General features: G+C 39.7%; 1 protein-coding gene across 9 annotated transcripts in view; it reads right to left on the bottom strand.

The window, feature by feature from the left end:
• Window positions 1-12,562, bottom strand: part of LOC141397830 (uncharacterized) — a 229,366-nt gene that overhangs the window by 10,679 nt on the left and 206,125 nt on the right. The window lies entirely within an intron of this gene.

Raw genomic sequence — 12,562 nt, 5'->3', positions numbered from 1 at the left:
AGGGTACGCCCTTCTACATACTACATTTGTTCAATAAGCCGAACTAAGAAAAGATCTCCAATTCTCTCTGTTTGCTGTTTCGCTTTTTGGAATACCGCATCTTTCCATCTCTTTTTCCACATGATCGCTCCATCGAAGCCTTGTCCTGACAGTTCTGCGTGTACCGCCATACGGCCCGTATTTATATGCCTTTTTTTGTATAGCAGATACAGCTCGTGGTTCATACGACGCCGATATTCACCGTCAACGCAGATTGGCCCATAGATCTGTCGAAGAATTTTTCTCTCAAACACATCAAGCACCGCCTTATCTGTTTGCTCAAGTACCCAGGCTTTGGAACCATACATTAGCACAGGTAGTATCAGTGTTTTGTAAAGCGTTGTTTTTGTTTGACGAGATGTAGTCTTCTTTTTAAACTGCTTACTTAAGCCAAAGTAGCATCTGTTGGCCAGCACATTCTTCTCTTTATTTCACAACTTATGTTGTTTGTTGTGTTTATGGCAGGTAGACGAAGTCTTTTTATTCCCTCCACCATAGTGTGGAGGGTATATTAAGTTTGTCATTATGTTTGTAACACATCGAACTAATCATTTGCGACCCTATAAAGTATATATATTCTTGATCAGGATAAAATTCTAAGACGATCTAGCCATGTCCGTCTGTCCGTCTGTTGTAATCACTCTAGCGTCCGCAATAATTGAGATAGAGTGCTGAAATTTTGCACGCGAGGGTCTTTTTCCATAGGCAGGTCAAGTTCGAAGATATAACGGTACCTCCGGATGTGAGGTATTTTTGACGTTCTGCGCCACATTTGCAGACCGAATTAGCTATAATTTGGCACTTAGGGTTCCTAGTGATCAACAAACTTATATCCCAAAGGATATGGGCATAGGTCCATGTTTTGGTATAGTCCCCATATAACGGTACCTCCCGATTTTCGGTATTTTGAGTATTTTAGCCACAATTTTTAACCGAACTATCTGCAATTTGACATTTGAGGTTCTCAGTGGTCATGAAACATCTCCACGAAACATAGTCAACATAGGTCCATGTTTTGGTATAGCCCCCATATATCGGTACCTCCCGTTTTTCGGTATTTTGAGAATTTTAGCTGCAACTTTTAACCGAACTAGCTGTAATTTTCCATTTGAAGTTCTCAGTGGTCATGAAATATCTCCACCAAGCATCGTCAACATAGGTCCATGTTTTGGTATAGTCCCCATATAACGGTACCTCCCGATTTTCGGCATTTTGAGACTTTAAGCCACAATTTTTAATCGAACTATCTGCAATTTGACATTTGAGGTTCTCAGTGGTCATGAAACATCTCCACGAAACATCGTCAACATAGGTCCATGTTTTGGTATAGACCCCATATAACGGTACCTCTCGATTTTCGGTATTTTGAGAATTTTAGCTACAGTTTTTAACCAAAATAATTGTAATTTGACATTTGAAGTTCTCAGTGGTCATAATATATCTCCAATTAAACATCGTCAACATAGGTCCATGTTTTGGTATGGCCCCCATATAACGGTATCTCCCGATTTTCGGTATTTTGAGAATTTTAGCTGCAATTTTTAACCGAACTAGCTGTAATGATCGGTATTTTAAGAATTTTAGCTACAATTTTGTCTATTCAAAAATAATCGTCAATATAGGTCCATGTTTTGGTATATCCCCCCATATAACAGTACCTTCCGATTTTTGACTCTTGGAGTTCCCTGCAGCTATAAAACTTTTCCGCCAAAAAATTTAAAGATAGGTTGACTCTTTGATATAGCACCGTAGGTGGTACCTTTCACCTTGTTGAACACATTTTTTTTTTTTTTTGATTAGATAAGATAACACTATGCAACAAAATGGAGGTGAAAGTCTGGGGCACGGAAAATTCCTCTTGGGGAAGAAAGGCCTTGGTGAGTATATTAGGAAACCCGAAGGACAGATCCGCCGTGAGTAGAACTTCCGCGATATGGCGTGATGAAATTTTTGTTAGAGACCCTGTGGGCCATCAGGAATTAACTTTATATCTTTGTTTACTGTTGCTTAAGTGCTCTACAAAAACAACAAACAAAGATATAATGCTAATTCATGATGGCCTACAGAGTCTCTTGCAAAAACTTCATCACGCCATAACGCGGAAGTTCGACTCACGGCGAATCTGTCCTTCGGGGTTTTTAATATACACACACCAAGGGCTTTCATCTCCAAAAGGAATTATCTCTGCCCCAACACTTGTGTTCACAGTGTAATTTAAGCAATAGTGGGAGGCAGTAGGAGTCTATCCATTGTCGAAAAGTTGTTCCACCTAAAATTGTAAAAGGACCCTAATTATTCCATTTTAATTAAGACTATTTTATGGTGGAGGGTATAAAAAGTTCGGCCCGGCCGAACTTAACGACTTTTTACTTGTTCTACCTCAAAATTATTGGAACCAACTTCCACAGTTGGTGCTAGCTTTATGTACGCAGTGCGCGTCGACACCATGAACTTTGTCTTTTCGCCGTTTACTGCCAGACCCACTTTTGCTGATTCTCCTTCGACCTTCATAAAGGTGTCTGTTACTTCTTTTACTGATCGTCCCATGATGTCTATATCATCAGCATAAGCAAGTAACATGTGGCTTTTGCTGTATATTGTGCCGCTTCTTTTGACGTTTGCCTCTCGAATAACCTTTTCCAGCAGGATGTTGAAGAGATCACACGAAAGGCTGTCTCCTTGCCTGAAACCTCTTTTGGTACAAAGTTCTTCGGAGAGGTTCTTTCCTATTTTAACTGAGGATCTCGCGTCAGTTAAAGTCATTTTACAAAGCCGAATGAGCTTTGCGGGTATACCAAATTCAGGCATGGCCTGTTGCGCTGTTGAAGGCTACTTTATAATCGACAAAAAAGTGGTAGGTGTCGATCTGCATCTCTTGGGTCTTCTCCAGGATTTGCCGCAGGGTAAATATCTGGTCAATGGTGGACTTGCCAGGTGTAATGCCGCATTGGTGGTCCAATTATCTCGTTGACCATAGACTTTAGTCGTTCGCACAATATCCTTGACACGATCTTGTAGGCAATCGGGAGTAGACTTATGCCCCTATAGTTAGAGCATACAGTCTTATCTCCTTTCTTATGGACGGGGCACAAAATACTCAAGTTCCAATCGTCGAGTACTCGTTCTTCCTGCCAGATGGTGCTAACTAGGAGCGTGTCGCCTCCGGTTTTGAACAGCTCGGCTGGTAAGCCATCGGCTCCTGCTGCCTTATTATTCTTCAGCCGGTTTATTGCTATATTTAGCTCATATTCTGGGATTGGATCTGTGATATCTTCGTCATCTTTGCTGGATACCAACAGGTTTGAAAAATGCTCTTTCCATATCCTGAGCACACTATCTGTATCAGTTACCAAATTACCTTGCTGGTCTCTACAGGAGGAAGTGCCTGTACCAAAGCCAATAATCTGATGCTTCACTCATTCGTAGAATTTTCGGACTTCATTCTGGCTCCTGTACATCTCTATTTTTTCACACTCCCGCTTTTCCATCTCCCTCTTTTTCCTGCGGAAAATACGTTTCTCCTCTCTACTTTTCTCCCGATATCTCTCTCGTGCGCTACGCGTTGGTACGGATTGTAAAGTAGCCCTTTATGCCGCATTTTTCTCTTCGGTAGCAGCACGACACTCCTGACCATACCATGGATTCCTTGGTGGAGGTCTCTGGTATCCAAGTATGGATTTTGCGGCTGTTTGCATGGAGTGGGCAATACTTTGGCATTGCGCTGATATATTATCGGGATGAGGAGTGCTTTGATTAAGCAATTGGGCAAGTTGAGTGGAATATGTTGTGGCTATCTGTTGTGATTGCAGCTTACCGATGTCTAACTTCGTGTTATATCTGTTCGTACTTTGCTTGCTACTTTTAACCGGGTGCATAGCTTTACTGCAACAAGGTAGTGGTCCGAGTCTATGTTTGCTCCTCGGAATGAGCGCACATCCAACACGCTCGATCAATGTCTTCCATCTATCACAACGTGATTAATTTGATTTCTTGTTTTCTGATCTGGAGACAGCCAGGTGCCCTTATGGATGTCGAGATGTTTAAATCTGGTGCTGCTAACTACCATGTTTTTTGCCGCTGCGAAGTCTATCAGCCTCATGCTATTGTCAGATGTTTCATTGTGGAGACTGCATTTTCCGACTGTTGGGCCAAAGATATTTTCCTTTCCAATTTTGGCATTAAAACCGCCTAGAATAATTTTAATGTCATGGGCAGGGCAACGGTCATATGTTTCTTCTAAGCGCTCATAAAATATGTCTTTGGTCTGTTCGTCCTTGTCTTCAGTGGGAGCACGAGCGCAAATAAAGCTGATGTTGAAGAATTTTGCTTTTATTCGAATTGTAGCAAGTCTTTCATTCACTGGGATGAAGCTGGAGACCAGGTGTTTTAACCTCCGACCAACTACATATCCGCAACTAAACTCATGCTTTATGTCATGGCAGCTATAATACAGTGCGTCACCTTTAGGTGTTGTTGTGATGCCTTTCCCGTTCCATCGTATTTCCTGTATGGCAGTAATGTCGTCGTTGTACTTTTCAAGTACATCTGCCAATGCGTAAACTGCACCTTCTCTATAAAGTGTGCGAACATTCCTTGTGCAGATTCGCAGATCATGGTCCTTAAAACGTATGCGGGGGTCGTCAACTTTAGAGGGATTTGTTTTTCTTTTCTTTTTTCATAGTAGGCTGCTTTTTCTAGGTGAGGGTTACTAACCCGGCGCCCAAACCCAAGTTTTTAACGTTCTTATGCGTGAACGCGCTGGACATGTTAGCTCACTACCTTTAACGGGTATTAAAGCCAGCACCCCAGGTGACACCACTGGGTGGTCAGTGTCCACTTGAGATGAGAGAGGGACCAAGAAAAATCCTGGACTTTGCCATGTTAAAGCCAGTCAGGACAGTTCCTTGGTATCTCTCATCTAAAACAATAATCTTATGAAATTTAACGGCCATTTACATTAGAACCTTCTGCACGGTTAACCTTCCTTTTGAAGATTGATTTGAAGTATACGCAATGGAATTGTCATATGAAACCCAGGGGGTTTATTAAATCCGGTTATATGTAAACGGGTTACAAGAGATCATAACGCAAACCCGGAAAAACATAAATATGTTATTTTACTAACAGAGACGAAGCCGGAACACCTTGGTTTCCTAAACAAGACAATTAGTATTTCCAGTAAGAATAAATAACTGGCTGTAATCCAGGAGCTAAAAGAAGTTTATATCTTTGACAACCTGTGGAAGGGTCATGGGCACAAATTAGGTCTGAATCCAAAGATGAACCTCTGGATATTTAAAAACATAATTAGGCATTTTCTACCATACACATCAGTAATTTGGTCGACAGCTATCGAATAAAAATAAACTATTAAAATATTACAGAAAGCCCAACGAATGTGCTGTTGAAGTGACTGCGGAACATTGAGGGGACTAGAGACTATTCTGTATATACACCAAATAGAAATTCGGACTGATTCAAGGCGATGGACGATCAAATCAAAAATGACCATTTAGCATACCATCAAAACTTATTACGGGTAACAGCTGCAGAGTCAATCTATAACATTGCATCAGACCGTATACCTGAAACAATTGTAGTTGCCTCATGATTCGTAGATCTACGGAACTCTAGCACAAATGCCTACTGGAAATAGTTGCTACACAGACTGTTCATTGCTAGGACTGAGACTTTTCAATGAACAACCAGAGACCGAAATCTCTCTTCGTTAGCAGGGTAAAAACACGGTCCGTCCATCAAGTTGAGATGCGGCCGGTTACAGAGTTTCTGAACTGGCTTAATGCTTTCTTGAGGCCAAGCCTCGTTAACGTTCATACGGGCAGTAAAATTAAAAACTGTCTTGGATTACATAAATTCGATCAACATCTATTCTCAAAATGTCTTAAAATACCAGGGTTAGAGGTATGGCAAAACAAGCAACAGTACCCAGCAAAAAAATGCCATTACCAAATAAGGGGTTTTTATCATTCTGTTAACCCATTATTTTAACAAGGACATGTCGCGCTGTATATTGTTCCATTTCTTTTGACATTTGCAACTCGTATAACCTTTTACAGCAGAATGTTGAACAGGTCACACGAAAAGCAATCTCCTTGTCTGAAACCTCTTTTGGTACTGAATTGTTCAGAGAGGTTCTTTTATATTTTATCTAAAGTCAGTTAAAGTCATCTTACAAAGCCGAATGAGCTTTGCGGGAATACCAAATTCAGACATCAGACCCTGACACTATCTTGTAGGAAATAGGGAGAAGATTTGTGCCTCTATGAGATGCGGCCGGTTACAGAGTTTCTGCACTGGCCTAATGCTATCTTGAGGTCGCACTAGTTAGTTATTCTTTGGCCACTAGAAGTTAAAAAATAAGGTAGAAAAACATATCGTCGGTGTCATGCTTAAGTGTTCCATACGCCATTTTCCCATTTTGAGATAATCGCCTTTTAATGTTTGCGTCGCAACTGCTTGAAGCCGATTGAAGAAAATATTTGTATTTTTGAATAGATTTATTAGCAATAGTATACAGAACATCTTTGCCAAAAAAATAGAAATAAAAAAATTAAAGAGAATTTTTTTAAAAATATGATTTTTGTCGAGTTGTTCCATATCCACACTTATAACACAAATTCAACAGTTTGTAAATCACATGGAACAAAGTGACAAAAAATGTTCCCATCTTTGCCTCAATAAATTCAAACCTTCTAAATCGAATAAGAAAATTCTGATTTTTTAAATGTGTTTTTAATAATATAATGAATGTGTTTTTAATAAAATAGTAATGTCATACCTGAAAAGAATTTAAACTTTCGAGCCGAAATGTAGATATAGAAACTAGAGCAGATAGGAAAAAACCGACCAAGAATTCAGAAAGAGCATACTTGAAACCCCTAGAAACCACATATATCTCAAAAGTCAAAAATTGCGTATGGAGCATGACGCCGACGATATGTTCTATTTTTTAACACAGTTGATGTGAATATGTGTTCAATTTCAGCGCAACCCACCTTTTTTTGCTTTGTTCTCTGCTGGATTTTAACATCCAAACTTCTGATTTGTAGCCAAAAACACTGCACAGTGTGGAACGCGTACGAAGATAAAGGTTTTTTATCGCTTGTGTGAATGTTCACCACCAATACTTCGTTATTTTGCTAACAAAAAGTGTGTGCCGATACACGCTCTGTGCCACCGTACGCATTACTTAGTAAGTAGTTTTGCATTGTAAAATTTTTAAGAAATAACCCATTATTTTTCAGATAACTGGTAATGCAGTTTGCTTGTTCGACTCACGTGGCTTTCAAATGTTTGCTTGATTGGTAGGGTGCACCTACAATTCTACCTTACCTAAACTTATTTGCGAGCTTTGTAAACAAATAACCCTAAAATGGTGTGGTGGTGTGTTGGCTCATTGACTTTTGTGGCAAAATTTTAATTGAAAACAAACAACAGTTTTTTTTCATTTCATTGTCTTATACCACACACATAGAAACACACCCCATTTAATTGTCTTTTTATTGAAATTTGTTGTCTTTTTTATTTTATCAAAGTATGACTGTTTAAAATTCGCCTAATGAATGGAATGGCCGGTGGTACTATGTCTGACTATTGTTGCCATAAATATGGCATCGTTGGAAGGCATAAATTTCTCGTGAATCAATTGCTAATTTATTATTCATATGTATGTGTTTTTATAGACGATGACAATCAATTGTCATTAATCGTTGCTAATTATATTTTGATTTTTCTCTTTATTGTTATTACTAAAGTTGTGGTTTTATTTTCCATTCTTCTTTTTTGTAAACCTAAACAATATTTGTGTTTGTTTTTTTTTTATTTCATTAAATAAAAAATTTTGTAAAGAATGCCTATAGTCGGCAAAGACACCATGTCACACTCGTTAATACCAGTAGCGGTTTATTTTCTATAGAGAAATTAATTTATTTGCGAATAACAGGTTTTTCCAATGTTTTCAAACATTTCCATTATCAAATAACGGTACTTGTTTTATATTTAGAACTGTTGAGGTGAGTTTTTGGTAAATTTCATTCGATCATCGTCCAAAATTATTAGCATCTTCCTTCAGAGGTGGAAGCATGTCAATTTTGAGTTATGCAAAATTTGAGATATTCATCAAGATTATAATAAATATGAAAACTTCGGAGTGTTACATGGATTGGAAGCAAAAAAAACGAACTTAGAAATATTTGAAACCTGTTTTTATATAATTGAATTAATCGAGCTAACATGACAAGAGTTTATATTGAAAAAGTGAATTATATCGTTGATTAGAAAATGTTGGAGTTTTTTTGTCCGTATTACCACATCTTAATCCCAAACATACCGACAACACCTTCCAAAGCATCTGTGTAGGGTATACACATGAATGCGAATTGAGTTGTTTATGTATTTTCTTTCTTTATTTGTTTTCCCTGTCTCGTCTAATCGCCATTCGTCATTCATAAACAGTCTACACGTTGAAAGGGAAATTTTGTTGAAAACAAATGACGGTGATTAAGTGTTATTTATGTTATATTTTATGGTAAATTTTCATTTATGACATTTTTCTTGATTGTCGTGTAATTTATGGTAATTTGTTTTAAGTTGATAGTTAAGTATGTATGAATGAACGTGTCTTAGTTGTGTGCAGATATGTAAAATAAAATTATACACTTAAAGAAAATGTGCAATTACCTTTATTACTGAATGGAAAGTAAAATTGTGCGGAATTGCCAATTATAATGGAAAATATTTTTATATAATCCACCATAGTATGGAGGATATATTAAGTAAGCTTTTCCGTTTGTAATGCATTGAAATAGTCATTTGCGAGTCTATTAAGTATATTCGTATGTATTCTTGACCAGGGCAAAATTCTGAGTCAATTTGTGCATTTTCGCCGTTGTGATATGGCGCTAAAATTTTGAAAATATGCGTGTTTTGTTTGACCCACCTGTTAACTTCGAAGAGGGATGGGTCCACGTTTTGGTATAGCTCCCATAAAACGATCCGATTTCAGGTATTTTGCCGTTTTTAGCTACATTTTCCGACAGAATTAGATATAATTTGGCATTTAGAGTTATTTGCAGAAAAGAATTTACAAAAAATTGTGGAATGAATGAAATTGCCCCCATATAATCGTACCACACGATTTCATGTATTTTCATGGTTTTACCTACATTTTCAGACAGCTAAATTTACAAAATGTATCTACCAAAAATTATGGACATAGGTCCACGCTTTGGAAAAGCACCATATTACCACCGATTTCAAGTTTTTTCGTCAATATTGGATGTTATTTGGCATTTGTGGTTCCAGAAGTCACAAAACATCTCCAACAAAAACTGTCGACACAGGTCCATGTTTTGGTAAACCCCCATACAACGGCACATCCCGATTTTTCGTATTTTAAGCATTTTAGCTACATATTATGACGGAACTATCTGTAATTTGACATTTGAGGTTTCCAGTCACAAAACTTCTCCACCACAAACTGTCAGCACTTTGATATAGGCCCCATGTCGTCTTATTGAAGACCTTTTTAGATATATTTTGTGGCCTAATTTAGGCATTTGGGATATCCGGGACATAGAATATATCCGCCTATAATTGTGGACAAGGAGGAAAACTAATTATTCCATTTTAGTTCAGACTATTTTATCGTGGAGAGTATAATAAATTCGGCCCGACCGAACTTAACCTTTTTTACTTGTTTTTTTTTTTTTTTTTTTCAAGGTACTTCCACTTTCATGGTACGGATTTCCCCACAAAAATGTATAATCACCAGTGCTACGTGTGTTAAAATGAAAGTGGTCGGTGTCTTGTCGTCCTGGGATTAAAACCTGGCACCAATATGGAGGTGATCTGTCTGTCACATTCGCATCCACCACACTTAAAGTTCGGTGAGATCCAATAGATGACCGAAGTTTATGCATGTCAGGGATTGCTCGGGGCTCGTCCATGTGAGGAACTATGACAGGGACTACATTGCTACATGCTGCGTGAACACTACCCCAAAAAAGTCTTCGTCGACATCAGAATACGAGACTCCCTCGCAGTCCGCCCAAGAGCAGCAGCACACCCAGACCTTAACACCAGCCTACCGTTGCAGTTTCAATCCCTGAAATAACATCATTTTTGCATTTAATTGCAATGGACTCCGAGGTAAGTTCGAGGAAATATGGGATTTTATAAGTCGGAATCATACTATGGTTGCAATGGTGCAGGAAAGCAAGTTCAACCAACAAATACAGCTTATGGCGTTGTGATGGATACAACGTACTGAGAAAGGGCCGCACCAGAAGTATAGGTGTGGGATAAGTTTTTCTATTGCGCCAGACTTATATCGCTTAGGCTAAGCTCTAATGACGTGTACATAGAATGTATGGGGATATCAGTCAGGTATGACACTCACGAGGTAGAGTTGCTTAACGTAAACATCCCTCCACCAGCTTTTGGAAGTTAATAACCGACTCGTCTTACGGGACTTTAATGGTCATCATGAGTTGTGGCATTCGGTGCCCGCAATGATCAGATGGGTATGGTGCTGGCTGAACAGATTGACAGCTCTACGTATTGCACGGTCAATGAGGACACCCATATTAGAATTAGCGGAACAGTCACAGGTCGCCAAACAGATTGACAGCTCTACGTATTGCACGGTCAATGAGGACACCCATACCAGAATTAGCGGAAGTGTCACAGGTCGCCAGATATTACCATCGTTTCACCTAGTCTGATAAATGAAGTCACATGCCAACCCGTCGTTTTTCTTGGGTTAAAATATTTCACCATAACATACCGCCCGATTTCATCACCTCTGAACTCCATACATGCGTCAATCATGGAAAAGCCAATTGGCCTTGATTCAGAGAGCATATGTATCACAGCTTCATAGATTTTCCCAACCATTCCGATGTTCGGATAGCAGAGAGGACGTTCCGAAACATCATCACTTCTGCAGCAGCTTGATATATACCTGCTGGTCGAATACCCAAAGTGAGACCAAATTTCTCAGCAAAGACGGTTTGATTAGCAAATGAGCGTGATGAGTTTCGTCGAGCCAACCCCAGTGACTCCAGAGTCAGAGAGCTCACATTGGAAGATAACATAAGCGGAATAAGTGGCCAAATCATCTGAAGAGTTGCAACATTGCAGCCGGAATAAGTACAAGACATTAGATCTCTTCCTGTCGATGAGGAATCACCACAATTCACAATGAATGAAGTTGCGATTGCTATGGAACCCCAAAGCATTGGAACCTGATGGAATCTTCCAAGTAATGCTGAAACAGCTGGATGAGCCGGGAGTTCAGTAGATTACCAAAATTCTAAACCTGTCCCTAACCACCCACATTGTGACCAAAATCTAGAAAACGGGCAATGTTGTCCCGCTACAAAGGCGCCATCAAAGGTGAATCGTTCATACCCACTGCGGCAGTTGAATGCCATGGTCGATGGTAGCAGAATAACGACCACTAATTACTCCTAAATTCTAAGGGTCACATTCGACAGCATGTTCAAATCCTTGTTGACCACATATAACGCGATGAGTCGATCTGTGTAAAGCTATGCGGCATCGGTGTGGTGCACGAATATTAGTGCAGCGCCATGGAAAAAAATATTCAAAGCTGCCAGAATGACGAGCTGAGAACTGCTACAACGTGCCACCTCATTCATGTCTTTAGTGGACAAAAGTTCTTCCAGTACAACAACACAATGTCATGCTCTCGTTGCAGTACTTGTTCGAGTGTTACCGCGAGATCTATCCTAATTACCATATGGTGGATAGGACAGCCCAACCAGGCAAGTCAGGAGGGATGGTCATGATCTAGAAAGAGAGGACCAACGTTACATATGGAAACCCCTAGTTCAGCAAGCCTATCAAGTGCGTTTGAATGGCATGGGCTGCAGTGGTGAGCACTGAGTTGAATGTCATAACCGATGGTAGCAGAATTACAACCACAACTCCCCTAAAATTCTAGGGGTCATGTTCGAAGCATGCCTTTTGTCCGCGCATGCCACAGCTATATGCGAGATTTGAATGGCATTCATACTGATACATTTGCAGATGCCATAAACAACTGTGGTGTAATGCGACCCTCGGAGTACATACCCCACGATAAACCGGAATAGTTTTGGCTCAACTATTCTCGGAATGGTGCCGCCGTATAAATTCCTATGTTGTTGTTGTAACATATTATGTTTGTATGTTCGTTCTTCTGTTCAATCTGGCTATGAGTCTATATCCAGTTCAAGGAAAGTGGCTGCTTCGATGGGATGTAACCACAGATCCACTGGAGTTAGATGAGTAGCTTTGGCGGGGCAGTTAAAAAGGCGTTTTGTGTCGTGCGGGCCATGCCGCATACTGGGCAGATGTCTTGCACGGCGCGGTCGATTTCCGCCCAATAAGAATATAGGTGACTGCAATATCCCGAGCGTAGATGAGCCAAAACTACTCTGGTTAGTCGTGGCAGCTGACGCTCCGCAGTTGCGATAGATGGGGATGTACTCCGAGG

The sequence above is a fragment of the Musca autumnalis genome, unplaced genomic scaffold (assembly GCF_047663935.1).
Source record: "Musca autumnalis isolate F117 unplaced genomic scaffold, ASM4766393v1 scaffold_3, whole genome shotgun sequence".
NCBI lineage: Eukaryota > Metazoa > Arthropoda > Insecta > Diptera > Muscidae > Musca > Musca autumnalis.
The sequence above is the reverse complement of the archived record's forward strand: the minus strand, read 5'-3'. Positions and strand labels throughout refer to the sequence as shown.